At 39.6% G+C, this 16,524-nt stretch overlaps 1 pseudogene; it reads left to right on the top strand.

Annotated features, from left to right (window-relative positions):
• The first annotated feature begins 12,293 nt into the window (after window positions 1-12,293).
• On the top strand, window positions 12,294-14,246 carry LOC112410644 (52 kDa repressor of the inhibitor of the protein kinase-like; annotated as a pseudogene).
• Window positions 14,247-16,524: the final 2,278 nt, after the last annotated feature.

Raw genomic sequence — 16,524 nt, 5'->3', positions numbered from 1 at the left:
CAAGCAAGGAAAGCCATTTACTGTTGGTAAGTTCACTGGATCATGTTGGATTGCAGCAGCTGAAGGAATCTGTCCAGAATAAACAAACTTGCTTAAAACTATTAGCCATTTGGTGTGAAGCACTGCTCCAAGAGTTGAGGACATTGGGAGCAACATCGATAATCAATTAAACAAGAAGGCAAATGATTTTGAGTGGTTTTCCTTGGCTCTTGATGTGTCAGCAGGTATTACTGATACTGTATCTGCTAATACGGAGAGGGATCAACTTGAAGTCTTAACACACATCATGCCCTAGAGCATTTTTCATCTCTCCTTCTCTAGCCAGCTTTCACACATACCACAAAGGTTTCAGATTCGTTCTCTTCTCAAGCAGGGGCATATTTATTCTTGCAGGATTCTAACTGCAGTTCTCAAAGCTCTAGGATAACTATGGTACATTTTCAGAGAGTGTCAGTTTTATTCCAGGATTTGGAGAAAAACTGTTTAAAATGTTTGCCCCTTAAAACGGTTTTGTGACACATGTACAAGTAAAATTAGCAAAATTCTGCTTTTCCATGTCAGTCAAACTTGTGTTTTTCTTGAATGCATACTGTAGAGTAGGAAAATTTTTATGTGTAGAGAGTGATTGAAAACTCTGGCATTTTTTGGTGTAATCGAGGAACCCATTGATATTAGCTCTGGAGTCTCCTTAAGTGAATGCAAGACGCTACACGAGACAAGAACAAATTTTGTGGGTAACTGTGGCCCGCATTTATACTTTGACCAGAGTAGACAAACTTGAACATGTGACTTCTCAGTGAGTCCAAGAAGGCTGAGATATCTATTGTACAATAGATATTTATCTACCTTATAAGTTTCTCACCTCGTAAATCACTGTTACTACTTGGATTATACACAAAACCATTGGCTCCTGCAAATCAGCTCCATTTCCTGATATAATTGCCCTCAATCAAATGTTTTGGTATATTGAAATATTTCTGGATAAAATCATATGATATTTAGGATTTGGTTCAAAATAATATGGGATGGGGGAAGTACACTGGAGTAAGGTTTCAAACTCAAGGTCGACTTGCTTTTCATTAGGCAAGAAAAGAGAGGTGATGACCAAAGGCAAAAACCTGGATAATTTGACTAACTTGTTCATCGTGGTGATAAAGAATGTCTCACTCAATTTTCTTATTTAATAGCTTTTGGTTTATTTGTTTGAAGTCTAAATAATTTCAGATAACAACTGCAAAGCAAAACTGTTAATGTTTTTTTTTGTGAACATCAATAAAATTGTTATAATAAAGATTGAGAGTTAGATGGAAATCATAAGGACTATATCACTGAGATTCTCGGTTCATTTAAGCATAGTGAAAGTTTTGGCTTTAGTGAAACAGAAAACATCATTACTCATCTTTCTTCAACATAAAAGTGTTTTGACAAGAATTCTGTGGAAATAGTAAAAAAGGCTGACTGGGTCAGAGAGCAGATCATATGACACTGATTACTTGGCCTGTGAGCAGGATGTCGCAACTCTCAGGATTGTTTATCACAGGAACCTGAAAATACTGCACCATCACTCTCTCTCCAGCAGCATCCTACACATATTTTTTCAGCATTTACCCTTTTATAGCCCATAAAGCAGTGAAAAACTGTTTGCCGTTTTTTTGTGGGTGTGGGTTCTAGAGACACTGGGACTCCAAAATAGAGAAGAGAAGTTGTCGAGATGATGAATCTGGTATTGGTGTCAGCTGCCTTCGGTGCAGCCCAGTTTTCTGACATGGACAGAATCCAAGAAAAGCAGCCTCTTCATTGAACCAATGATACAAGCGGAACATTTCTTTTTCCCTGAATGTTAATTGAAAACATTTTAATATATTTTAAAATATGGTGTTATTATAGTATAAAATGAAATATTTGTATCGATTTTAATATTTCAAAAAGAGACTTCAAAGAAACTTAATGATTTTATTGGCTACTTTGGCCATACCCCCGTACTCTGCAGAGTATGATTTGTTCTCCTCTGCTAGGAGGGGTAACTGGTGGAAAATACTGAAAAGTCCTGATTGAACTGGTTTTCTTTTTTTAAGGAAAGCTTAGGAAGGTATCAATTATTTAAAACTTCTCTAAACCATACCTGTGGGGAGAAATTCTTCTCAGTTATTTAAAAATCAGGCTACCAAAATATTTTTACATAAACAGTAGTTTTATTATTTTCTAATACTCTAGTATATTCAAAGTAGGCTAAGAAAGCATTGCCTAATAGAGAATCGGTGAAATGGGGGAAAAATGAATTGATTTAAGAAACCATGGGCTGACCACAAATCAATTCCTAAACTGAAAATTTATTATTTGCATAGACATTAAAGACAATGCCTGAAACCTTTTTAAAAAACTAAGTAAAATTTCCTGTATAATTCTGTAGACAGCCTAAAATCTCTACGGGAACAATTATCTCTAAGGTAAAAGGGGAAAATTTGATTTTGTCCCTTCAAATGATCACAAATGGTCAAATCTGTTTTAGGAAGGTTTTATTATAACCTACATTGCATAGAAAGGATGCTTGGGTGGTATTTGTGGGAATGCCCAGAAAAAAATGTATCGTCTGGTCAAAGCTGAGACATCGAGGTCAGCATTTTCATCCCATCCTGTCCTTGGGCTCCAGGATGCAGGGATTGTGGCTTCCAAGTGAGCGCCACAAGTCTTTCCACTCTGTCCCTACAGAAACTATTTCCTTAACCAGAATTGCTGGCGCTTATTGTGCAGAGTGGGAACAAACTCCTGGCACAATGTGTTCAGCGTTCTGAGAATTGCTTTAGCAATTCTCCCCTCTATAATGCATCTATATTTTTTTTCTCTCTACTAGACATTTCCGCTAGTATACAAATATAGTACTATTTCTTCCACGTAAAAAACAAACAAACAACCACTCCTGACCTCATTCCCCCATCTAGCTTACTGTTCTATTTCTGTTCCTGCCACAGAAAAACTCCTCAAAATAATCATCTACCCACCTCGTCCGCAATTCCTCTCCTCTTCTCTTCTGAGCCCACTCACTCAGGCCTCTACCGCGACCTCTTCACATAAGTTGCCCTTGTTAGGGCTACTAATGTCTCCCACATTGTAAAATCTAAGGCACATCTTCTTTATCCTTACTTGACCCATCAGCAGTGTCCCGGACAATTGATCACTTTATTTTTCTTCCTTGTAACATTTTCTGCCTCTGGTTTTCAGGACACCCCTCTCTCCTGGCTCTCCTCTCTCCTCAATGGCTGCTACTTGGTCTCCCTGGTTCCTCCTGTCTCTCTGACTTGAAACGCAGGACTGCTCCAGGGCTCCGTTTTGGCTCTTTGTCTCAGACTACAATTTCTCCTGGGGAATCTCATTCAGTCTCATGTACGTAGATGACATCCAAATGCACATTTCCAGCCCTGACCTGTCCACACGCATATATTCAGCTGCCTGCTCCACATTTCTACTTGTATGTCTAATAGGCGTCTCAATTTTCGTATGTCCCAAACTGAACTCCTGATCTTTCCCCCCAAACCTGCTTCTCCCTGAGTCTGCCTCTGCTTATTTAGTCAAAGTAATTCCAACCTTCCAGTGGCTCAGGGTATAAACTTTGGACTCATTGTCCTTCACTCCACTCTTTCTCTTGAATAAAATGCTGAAAGAAAACGCTGAAGTCTGTTCAACATAATGCTTAAAGACGAAGGGCTAGAATTCTTCCCACTGCCTAAAAGTTGCAAAAGGGCTACTGCCACCTCTTTCTCTCTAGAAATGCGAAGCTTTCAACCATCAGCTATAATCACGCTTTGGAGAGACCAGGAAGCTTCTGTTCAGACCTGCACCCTCTACTAACTGGGTAACAATTGTTCAAACTGGTTCCAGGAAGGAAGGAAAAACACAAGGTTGGACATCACGTTCCGTTTATACACACCACTTATATACGCCACATATTTTCACACACATTTCTTTTATTCTCTACTTTCAAGTGGTCAACTTTCCCACCAAGTACCAAAGGGGAGCTCTGTGGCCCTGGAGACACCAACTGCTGGAAAAGTTCTTTGCAGAGCACGTAGGTGCCATAGTTGCTGCTGGGCACTTGTATTGGAGAAGTAGAGCTGGCCTCACCTCCTTTGGGGACATGTCAATACAGAGAGGATTCCCAAGTAGTGGGGAAAAATGCTCCCATAGGTAGGATGTAGAATTTAAATCCCTCTGGGAGTTTTTAAACAGTAAAGTATGTCTTCTGCTTTTTTGAAAATCAGCCCATCTGTAATTTCTTTGAAGATAAGAGATCTGTTTTCTACTTTTTTTTGTACCACTCCCAAGAGCCTGAGTGAGGTGCTTTGCATTTGATGGGTCAAAAAAAATGTTGCTGATTGTTCTGAACTTTATCCTCCCCCTTGGGAACTGGGTGGGTTCCTTTATTCTTTAAGGACTAAATCATATCTCTATGTGTTTCTATCTCCAAGACCCAAAGAAGCACCTACTTGCCACACAAGCAGGTAAAGATACACAAGCCCCAGTGAAGAAGGCACTCATGCAGTCTTGGAAAGTTGCTCTTCTGGTGGGACATCACTGAGGCTTCAGACAACAGGGGAGATGAGGAGAAAGGAACTTAAAGTAGCCAAGTATTCTGTATGCTACCAGTTTATTAGGAGGAATTCTGATAGGATTCTTAGTTTATCACTACGAACAGCTCTGCCTTCTCCTTTGCAAACTGGCATTTGTATTCTGTCATCATTTTTACTATCAACCTTGCAGTCTTTAGTGCCTTAAATCCATTTAAATACATTTCTTCTTCCCTACCCACAATGCAACATACATAAGTGATTCTGATAAAAAAGAAATGGGACATTATCTGATAGAAATCCTCAAAGACTTAAAATATTTTTAAGAGCTACACCTGAAAAAGTTGTGACAAAGGAGTATGATGAAATCACTTAGTATTTATGTTTTAACTTTACTTTCTCTTAAATGTAATTTTGAAATGTTCTTTTCTAGAAAAGATACATGAATGATAAGGTTCTTTAAAAAAAAAAGAAGGTGCACAATAGAAACCTGTTAGAGCTATTACTAAGGAAACCCATGAAGAAATGCCCATAAATAAGTGCAAGTGACTGATGCAGATTAGAAGCTCAATTCTGGTTTCAAAGAAAAAAATGCTAAAAGCAAAGATAGAGGAATAACTTTCCTTTTTCCCCAAGTTTTACTGAGGTGTAACTGATGTGTAACATGGTATTAATTTAAGGTGTACAACCTAATAACTTGATTTATGTAAACACTGCAAAATGATTACAATAGTCTAGTTAACATCCATCATCTCATATAGTCATGTTTTTTTCTTGTGATTAGAATTTTAAGATCTACTCTCTTCACAACTTTCAAATATACAATATAGTATTGTTAACTATAGTTATCGTGCTGTACATTGCATCCCCAGAACTTTTTTTTTTTGCGGTACACGGGCCTCTCACTGTTGTGGCCTCTCCCGTTGCGGAGCACAGGCTCCAGATGCACAGGCTCAGCGGCCATGGCTCACGGGCCCAGCCGCTCCGCGGCATGTGGGATCTTCCCAGACAGGGGCACGAACCCGTGTCCCCTGCATCGGCACTGCGCCACCAGGGAAGCCCCAGAATTTATTTCTTATAACTGGAAGTTTGTATCTTTTGACCCCCTTCACCCATCCCCTCCATCCCCCACCTCTGGCAACCACCAATCTGTTCTGTTTCTACGAGTTCATTTTTTTTAGATTCCAAATATGTAAAACTATATGGCATTTGTCTTTCTCTGTCTGACTTATTTCACTAGAAATAACTTTCTTATTAGAAAGGTTGTATTAGTCAGGGTTCTCCAGAGATACAAAACCAATAGGATAGAGAGAGAGAGGGACAGAGAGAGAAGAGAGACTAATTTTAAGGACCGGCTCATGGAATTTTAGAGGCTAGAGAGTCTGCAGTCTTTAGGGCAGGCAGGCAGAGTTTCTCTATTGCAGTCTTGAGGAGAATTCCTTCTCCTTTGGGAAACCTCAGTCTTCGATTTTAAGACCTTCAACTGATTAGATGAGGCTTACTTACATAATGGAAGGTAAACTGCTTTATTCAAAGTCTACTGATTTAATGTTAATCATATCTAAAAATACCTTCACAGCAATATCTAGACCGGTGTTTAACCAAACAACTGGGCCAGGTTGACACACAGAGTTAACCATCACAGAGGTAGACAAGAAGGTATATTCTCCCTCTAGCTCTTCTTCAGCTGAGGAAGGAAACAGCTCTGAGTAGTCAGGGATGTGGTGCACTGGGCAAAGTCACCTAAGCTTGTTCAAGACTAGCAGACACCAGCCTAAAGCTTAAGTTAAAGCCTCAGCGGAAGAAGTAAGAGGTTTTGGTAGTTGACAAAGCTGCTGAAGGTCCCAGAACTGTGACTAGGGCCCTTGGAAGACCAAATTCAAGAAGAGTTCAGGGTGAATTTGAAAATTCTGTTCTTCTTAAGGCTTAGATAAAATGAAGCAAGATAATACTAGAATAAGCAATAATCGATAACATCGAAATTAGTATGGGATAAAATTAATTATACCTAGGTATTTTTTGAAACTGCTTCCATTTGTGTATAGTGCTTTACACTTAAGGAGAATTCTAGGAATTATTTATGTCTAGGTCCTGTATGAGAGTACTATTTCTTTTAAAAAATCAAAAGCACATCAGTCTTTGACCCTCTTAACCACTGTCTGTGAGAATGGCACCTAGTGGTAGCTTAATTAATACCTAAGTAGAAATAAAACTTCTGGAACGCTAGCTTTGCAAACCTAAGCCAAAACCTATCATGTGAGAGCAAAAGTCCAAACTGTTGCTTTAAAATATTCCTTCTAAACATCTAACTCTTGACTCTTCCTCCCTTATTCCTCTTCTTTGAATTTCAGCGAAGAACAACACGCATTCTTAAGAAACATGCTTTTATTATGCCTTCCATTACTAATCTTGTGTTCATCTACTTAGCAAGGGCATAGGGGATTGACAGCATTTCTACTCTCCTGGTTCCTGGTCATTTTAATAAATCCAGTATTCATGCTTTACATTGTATAGAAACAAATCTTCCACCAGGGCCTTCACTTTGGCCCTAATGAAATATACCCATTTCTAAAATTGTCTGTAATATTCCAGAGGTTTAATAGGAGGAAAAGGAAGTGGGGAGTTCCTATTGTGCTCACTCAAGTCTTCTCACATGATCCCTACCGGGGCCCAGGTTGGCAAATCCACAAAGAACAAGCTCTTTTCCTAAGAAAGAGGAAGTAGATGTGAGAAGTTCTGTTTCTCCTGCCAAAAGTCTTTCCATCATCCCAATTATATGAAAAAAAAAAAAAAAAACTGAAGAAAAACGCAGATTAAGGGATGGGAAACTGTCAGAGATTAGAATAGTGGCTCTATCCTTTATTGACAGGCTAGGGAAGCTGGCCTTCTTTACACTATGGATTTGAAAACTATTATATGATATTGTTGGGGTCAGTGATATCGCTAACTCTCTGGGAATGGGGTGGATTAACTAGGAATGTATTACCAATTCTAAAGGGCTGGCTACTAAGTCTGCGACTCTTCCTTTTTTCTTTCTCTTTGCCCTCTAGTTATTTACAGAACTTTTAGTGCTCATTAGCACCTTCAGCCCGGGCTGAAACATGGAAGATAATTATTTTCCAAATTATCATTTCCCATAGATCTGTCTTCATTTCTAGGCACCAACCCTGCATTGGTTTCCATCCTACATTAGAGGGGATTATATTGTTCTCTTCCACATTTTATTGTTAAGACAAGCTGGTATGGATGTGACTGTACACTTCTGTGGGTAGGCTACGTATAGAAATGTACCGTTATTCATTTCCTGCCCATTCTTCTATTCCAGAGAGACATTTATTCTTATGCTGGAACAACTACTAACAGGCCACAAACTTGTTCAGAGAAATTTAATCCACAGCATCTCAGCGGCTACAGGATAGGGCTGATGCTCCATTGGTAGCAGCTGCCAAGAGGTTCTGTGCCTCCTTGTTGCGTTAGAAATTATTTTTATGGCACATTTCCTGAAAACTGTTAAGATTTTATGGGCCTATAAACAACTCAGCTAGAGAAAACTGCTATACCCTACACAAGGAAATTTGGGGGAAAAGCAGTAGAATTCAGGGCCAAGTGGCTGTCCATAGTGTCTGACAAGAAAGATTATTCTAGAAATAATGAGAGAGTAAACTCTGCCCAAAGATGAGTATGGTAAAATGTCAGAGAGGCTGTGTTAAGAAAGAGCATTTTTATTATAATGGGATATCAGTGTTCAGTGGAATGTAGAAGCTGCTCATTTTCTTCCTCCACCATTTGTCTACTTCTTATCCTGGATTTGGACTCTTCCACTGCCAGACAGATCAGTCTCAATGCGGCAAAGCCTCTGGGGGCAGCCAGTTCAGAGGCAGCAAGCAAAGATGAAGAGTCAGTGTGCAGGGTCAGTGTAACAGAGACTGCTTTCTTATTCTGAAGTTCCTGGTTGATGGGAATGCTCTGCCACCCACGACTGGATGGCATCTAGGATGATTTCTGATTCTTCCAAGGAACTCAGTTTAGAGAATGAGTTAACACCCCCGTCTTTCCTTCACTCTCTAGAAGGCTTCCTGTAGACTAATAATTTCCTGTCATAGTTATAGAGCAAAGAAGCTTGGCTTTCATTACAATAGGGGCATAAAAATATTAATTTAGAAAAAAAATGAATTCAGCTACTATGGTTGGATAAAAAGCCAATATGATGAGATTTGTTAAGTTCATAAATGACCTCAGGGCGGTAATCTGCAAATGGGAAACTGAGTCAACTCTGTGTGTTAATAGGAATGAAGCAGTTTTCCCTGTGCTGGTTCAAGTAGCCATCCCTACACTGGGGAACCTTAGGAAGAACCTGGGAAGTACTGGGTTGGCCAAAAAGTTTGTTTGGGTTTTTCTGTAACCTCTTATGGAAAAACCCAAAAGAAATTTTTGGCCAACCCAATATATTCCATATAAAGTAAATTCCAGGGGCATTCACTGAAGCCAAAGCAAAACTAGTGTCCAGACCAGAAAACTGACCCATATCATACCAGTATTTAGTTCTGGGGATTAATGGAAGTAGGAAGGAGAACACATTTTTATTGTTTACTTTGCCATCTTGTTTGCAGACTGCCTGGTTAATGTAGGTTACTTTGGGCATGACAGCCACAGAAACTCTGAGTGCAGAGGGAAACAATTCTTGTGGGTATGGTAAGTAGCATATATCTTTCTCATTAGGTAATCTCAGATATTTTCATAAACACATCTCAGAGTCCCCAGAGCTCTGCTGGGTATAGAAGGTTTTTCAATAACTTTTTTTGTAGGAACTTTCCACAATGATAGAAACTCATCCCTGCCGTTCAGTTAACTTGAGGTTTTCCTAATGGTTGACTACTTAATTCTTCAAATTCAGGTTCCCACAGTAAAATAACTTGCTCCTTCTACTTCTGGGGTTGTTTCGTGAGTAGCTGGTGTTCTTTCATCTGTGGCTGCCCACATCCAATTCTGATTATCGTTCTAGTTTGCATACAGCGGCACTTCTAATTTGTCCGTGCATTGCAGGCTATTGCTCTCTGAAATCCATGCCTTGATGACTGGTGACTTTGCTACCACTGCAAGGAGTGTGATGGATGTCTACATGTCTTTTGTTAAGCTTCTGGCAAAAGCCAGAGCACCAGACACTGAGGAATGTAAGTTTATAATATAGCGTATCAGGCATGTAATATGGTTATTCAACTGCCCCTTCTAGAGTACTGGATCCTGAACATGTATGTAGGCATTTCCTTACTGGTTTTAATGAGTGCTTTGGTTCTTTTTTTTTTGCGGTACGCGGGCCTCTCACTGTTGTCGCCTCTCCCGTTGTGGAGCACAGGCTCTGGATGCACAGGCTCAGGGGCCTTGGCTCACGGGCCCAGCCGCTCTGCGGCATGTGGGATCCTCCCGGATCGGGGCATGAACCCATGTCCCCTGCATTGGCAGGCGGATTCTCAACCACTGCGCCACCAGGGAAGCCCGTGCTTTGGTTCTTTAGGGAAGACAAAGGTAAAAGAATGAGGACCCCAGGGGAATTTTCCACTCAATTCCTAGAACACAAGTACCCTAAATGCAGTATTCTTTGGTCTAGTCTAATTTATCCCTAGGAACACTGTCTGAATATTAATAACTATCTTCAAGGTAGCCTAACTTTCCAGTAGTGTGTTCCAGAAGCCACTATCATAAGGAATCCCTTTGGTGTACTTGTCCTGCATCCAGTCATGAACCTGTGGGGAGATTAGGGATTTCTAGTTTGTCTACAAACTGTAGGGTGGCTAAGGGACCTCTTACCTTCAGGGTAGACCCAGAAGATAAGCCTTTGGGGAAGAGGTTTTGTTTAGTCTTGTGTCAGCTGTTAAGGAGAATTCCAATGGGAGAGGTCTGCTCATCTGAGCATTTCTTTTCCCTTTGAAGAATTCCAGGGCATTCCAGTTTGGCTCAGAATATGTGGCGAACTGAAGTAAAAGCAGACCTTTTTTGGAGTAGCTGTGAGCTACAACAGTTTCACATCATCACCACCCAGGAATGATATGACAGAACTGTGTGGTTGTAGGAAATACTTCAAGAAAATATATTGAGATAATATCTTTTGTTTTGTTTTTTGTTTTTTGCGATACGCGGGCCTCTCACTGCGGTGGCCTCTCCCGCTGGGGAGCAACAGGCTCCGGACGCGCAGGCCCAGCGGCCATGGCCCACGGGTGCAGCCGCTCCGCGGCACGTGGGATCCTCCCGGACCGGGGCATGAACCCCCGTCCCCTGCATCGGCAGGCGGACTCTCAACCACCGTGCCACCAGGGAAGCCCGAGATAATATCTTTTAAAGTTTATGAATTTCTTTCTCCTCTAGGATTTATTGAGCTCAATCTCAGCTTATACTCAGACATTCTGATTTAATTATCTAGGATGGGGACCAGGAGTCCTGATGATCTGAATATGCAGCCTGCATTGAGAGCCACCAATTACCTAACCCCCTCATTCTACAGATGAGGAAATTGGGGGATTAATTAAAATGGCACCAATACAGCATATTTAAGTAAAAAATTTTTTTCATAAGTATGTAGTTAATAATTTTTAAAACCTGAAACTTCTTGACCAAGGGAGACTTAACTGTCTAGACAACTGTTTACCATTTCCACTTTTTTGGGGGGTGGGGAAGGACTAAAGGTCTCCTTATCTCTGATATATAACTCCGTGAACATGGATTAACCTCTCCAACCTTACTTTGAAAGAATTACCAGCCAAATATTTATCCACAGGAGCTGACACAAGCAAGTTTAAAAGGAAAAAAGAGGGACTTTCCTGCTGGTTCAGTGGTTAAGACTCTGCGCTCCCAATGCAGGGGGCACGGGTTCAATCCCTGGTTGGGTAACTATTCCACATGCTGCATGGCACGGCTTAAAAAAAAATAAACAAAGAAAAGAAAAAAAGAATAAAACTTGAAATAACATAGTTGACTCTCACTTTTTAACTTTCTCTAACAGAACTCTAGTATACAAATAGAAGAGCTATTTTAAATAGCTTACAAAATTAAAAAGCAAACAAGGATTAAAATCTGAGAGGCAAACAGGTGATTTTTTTAAATGGCTGTACCTTCTTTGACACACCCCCCTTCAAGAGTGGGGTTTCTTTCCTCCCCTTGACACAGAATAGCTAGTGACTGCTTTAACCAATAGGGCAGGGCTCAGCAAACCTTTTCTGTAAAGGATCAGATAGTAAATATTTTAGGCTTTGCAGACCATATGGTCTCTGTTGCAACTACTCAACTCTGCATCAGAGCACGAAAGCAGACACAGAAGATACATAAATGAACGGACATGGCTATGTTCCAATAACACTTTCTTTACATAGTCAGGTGGCAGGATGGATTAGGCATCAGGCCACTGTTTGCTGAGTCGGCAGGCGGACTCTCAACCACTGCGCCACCAGGGAAGCCCCTTATCTTTAACTCTTGAAGAGAATGGAAACAATACCTAAAAAACCTTTATTTGAAATTTCCTTAAAAGAACTTTTTTTTTTAGATTTAAGTATAGTTGATTTACAATATTATATTAGTTTCAGGTGTATAACATAGTGGTTCAATACTTTTATAGAGTATACTCCATTTAAAGTTATTGCAACATAATGGCTATATTTCCCTGTGCTGTACAGTATGTCCTTGTTTACTATTTATATTATACATAGTAGTTTGTATTGAAATTTCAATTCTTATGTAAAACAAAACCTACCTCTGGATGGACATGAGGCTGATGAACTCCCATAAATTCTCTTAACTTCTGATAACTCTCAAGCATTGCAGAAGTACAAGACAAATTCTGGTGAAGAGGTCCTGAGAAGGCACTTTGAGACAACACCAGTTAACATACTGTTGGCAAACAGTAGAATCAGCTCCTAGAGATCCGTGAGAGCCTCATTCAGGAAGAAACCCTCAGGAAAGTGAGGGACTTGTGATTATGATGATGTGTGAACATAGCTGGGGAAGAACACCAGACCGTCCTGGTGAGGTTTGCTGAGGAATTTCATACTCAAGAGAAAAATTTGTAGGCTTCCTTCCTCAACAAGTTGATACAGAAATTCTGGTTGTGTAATTTCACACTGGGGTAACTGAGAAGTAGGGACTAAATATGGAGCACTGTCATGGCCAGGCAGACGTTGTATCCAGTAGATTTTCTTCAAAAATGAAAGTTGTTGCTTTAAGACTTGTAGGGAAGTATCCCTAAGCTGTCTACACACTCTGTTCTTCCTGTGCCTTACATATGTGGTTGGCAAAATCAGTGCCTGTTAGGGGCGTACCCGTTGCATTGGGAACAATTGAGGAAGGTTGTTCTTTTATCCATCAATTACCATGACTCTTTTAGAACTGGACAGTGTAATTTCTGTCTCTTCTCAGAATAATGAAAAGGGTAATGACCTGAAGGAAATTTATCATTCTCAGTGGACAGACAAGAATGATGTTTTTGAAATTTAAACAGATCTCCTGCAAGCTTTATGTTTAGATGGAATAACCATCTAGCTGGCTGAGCATTTGTCCTCTGCAGTGTATCAACAGATTTTTACTTCATTTTTGTCACTGTTGTCCTTTAAAGTGTCCTATCTTAACCTCTTTAAAAAGTCCTATCTTTTTCAAGAGTCTTTGGAGAAAATCTCCAGGGGCAAATCTTTGATGTTTTCTTTGCAGTCAGTAGAATGACTGCAGCATTGCATTCACTAATGAGGTGATGGAAAATATTAAAACTTACCATGGATTTCGGTTTGAGGAAGCCATAAGTTTGATAACCAAACCTGATATTCAAATGAAACTCCCTGGGAAATTCCACAGAGTTCAGCAAGGTAACCCGGAATCTCAATTAACCTCTGAGACTTACTCTGAAGAATCCCTAAGCGTTCCAACAGTGGAGTTACTCGGGAACTTAAAGATACAGCTGACCCCTGAACAACACAGGTTTGAACTGCACAGGCCCACTTATACGGGATTTTTGCAACAACAAATACCACAGTACTACATGATCCACAGTTGGGCAAATCCATGGATAGGAAGGAACTGTGGTTAGGGAGAGCTGATTGTAAGTTACATGCAGATCGACTGCAGGCAATGTTGGTGCCGCTAACCCCCAAGTTGTTCAAGTATCAACTGTATATACTCAGAACAACACCCCAAAGCCTGTAAATGCTTATCTCTGGTACCATCGGTCACAGCTCAAATTCAACACATCAGAGGAATAGCATGCTGACGTGTACACAAGTGACTTAGCGAACCCTGACACACTCTCAGCCCAGCTCAACGATTGGAGAATCAAGCAGAAACACAGAAGGACAGAGGTAGAGCTTCCATCCACCCCTTATGAAGCCCTCCACCTGCCTGGCCTCAAGTGTTTTCCTAATGTTTATGCATTGCTGAAGGGCCTTTGCATTCTTCCTGTAATGGAGGTTGAGAATGAGCCCCATGAAAATGGAGGAAAGCATCTCAAAGCACACCTGAGGAACACTTTGACAGACCTAAGCTCAAGTAACTTGGTTTTGCTTAAAATGAATTTTTATATAAAACATGACCTGGATTTCATGGTAGACACATATATCAAACTATACAACTATGCTTCCTACAGATAATTCATAAACTATCAAAATACCTAAAAGAATGTTTAAAAATAGGTTTTCTCCTATATTTAATATTTGAAGGAAAAGCTGTAAGGTGCACGTAGGCACCTTAATCTTTGAATATTTTTGCCTACAGGGCTCTGACTGAATACATTAGCCATTGATAATCTACCTGTTTAAACAACCACCGTAAGCAATTATACCCCAATAAAGATGTTAAAACAAAAAACAAAAAAAAACAACCACCGTTTTAACGCTCACACTTTGAAAACTTATCTGGTCTTCCAGAAGATAGTACTGAAAGCGCCACATTTCATTTCTGCATGATCTCTGGTACTGGCACTCTGGAATTGTTCAAAGTCATTTCAAACATAGCATCTGTTATCACTGTGGACCCAACTGTACTGAGTTATCAGTTCTTTGAAGGAATAAATTTTGGGGAGGTGTGGGAGAAAGAAATACATTTTATAAAATATTACAACGAATCTCACAACTGACCTTTGACTAGTTGAAGGTTTAAGTATATTGTTAAACATTTGTAATGTACAGTGAAGGGAATTACCAGAGAGAGAGAGAGAGAAACTGTGAGCTGGTTAAACAGTGTAGTTTTGTCTTTATCAAGTGAACCTAAAGGAACAAGTTACAATTGAAGTTCAAATGAAGAGCCTACCACTGTTGTTCCACATCTGGTTGCTGCCATTTACGTTACTTTGTGGAGCCTACACCTTCTTTTATCATAACCTTTTTATCAGGTATATGTTAAACACTTCTGCATCACGCTCAAGACAGAATTAGAGGCAATGGATATAACTGATTTACTGTTTTCTTCTGCTTTTTCTCTGACTACACTTACTTCATCTTGAGCTGGAAAACTTGCAAAAATAAATATTTTGTGGTTCATTTAGGAACAACAGTATATATGGCTAGTGTCTTTAGTGAGGAGAATAAATTTTATTTTAATCTAAATGAATTTTTATTTCATCTTATTTCAATGAAATAAGCTTATTTCAATATAAATAAAATATGGATTTGGCTTTTCAATAAATTTGTTTTAAAATTTCATTTTGAAAACATTGTGCCTAGATGAGTTTGCTGGTGAATTCTTCCAAACTTTTAATATGGAAAAAATTACACCAATTCTCTATAATCTCTTTCAGAAGACAGAAGCAGAGGAAATACTTCCTAACTGATTTTATGAGGCCAGAATTACCATGATATCAAACTAGACAAAGACATTACAGGAAAAGGAAAAAACAGACTGATCTCTCTCATGAACATAAATGCAAAAATATTTAGCAAAATATTAGCAAACCAAGTCCAATAATGTATAAAAAGTATTATACACCATGACCAAGTGGGATTTATCCCAGGTATGCAAGATTGGTTCAACATTCAAAAATCAACTAATGTAGGGCTTCCCTGGTGGCGCAGTGGTTGAGAGTCCGCCTGCTGATGCAGGGGACGTGGGTTCGTGCCCCGGTCTGGGAGGGTCCCACATGCTGTGGAGTGGCTGGGCCTGTGGGCTGTGGCCGCTGGGCCTGTGCGTCCAGAGCCTGTTCTCCACAGCGGGAGGGGCCACAGCAGTGAGAGGCCTGCGTACCACAAAAAAAAAAACAACAAAAAACCAAAAATCAACTAATGTAATCCATCACATCAACAGGCTAAAGAAAATCACATGATCATATCAATAAATGCAGGAAAAACATTTGACAAAATCCAACACCCATTCCTAATAAAATCTATCAGAAAACTAGGAAAAGAGGGAAATATCCTCAACTTCATAAAGAACACCTACAGAATACAGCTAAAATACTTAATGGTGAGAAGGTAATTGTTTGTGTAGAAAATGTGAAAGAATCAACCAAAAAAATCCTGGAACTAATAAGCAATTATAGCAAGGTTGCAGGATACAAAGTTAATATAAAAAAGCCAATCATTTTCTTATGTACCAGCAATGAAGAAGTGGAATCTAAAATGAAAAACACACTACCATTTACATTAGCACTTAAAAAAATCTAATACTGAGGTATAAATCTAACAAAATATATGCAAGGTCTATATGAGGAAAAATACAGAACTCTGATGAACAAAATCAGAGAAGAGCTAAATAAATGGAGAGATATTCCATGTTCACAGACAGGAAGACTCAATATTGTCAAGATATCAGTTCTTTCCAACTTGCTCTATAGATTCAACACAATCACAATAAAAATCCCAGGAAGTTATTTTTGTAGATGTTGACAAACTGATTCTAAAGTTTCTAGAAAGAGGCCAAAGACCCAGAATAGCCAACACAACATTGAAGGAGAAGAACAAAACTGGAAGACTGATACCACCAGACTTCAGGATTTACTATA

Source organism: Neophocaena asiaeorientalis, unplaced genomic scaffold (assembly GCF_003031525.2).
Source record: "Neophocaena asiaeorientalis asiaeorientalis breed wild unplaced genomic scaffold, Neophocaena_asiaeorientalis_V1.1 scaffold713, whole genome shotgun sequence".
Classification (NCBI taxonomy): domain Eukaryota; kingdom Metazoa; phylum Chordata; class Mammalia; order Artiodactyla; family Phocoenidae; genus Neophocaena; species Neophocaena asiaeorientalis.
This window is presented reverse-complemented; position numbering and strand designations above follow the sequence as displayed.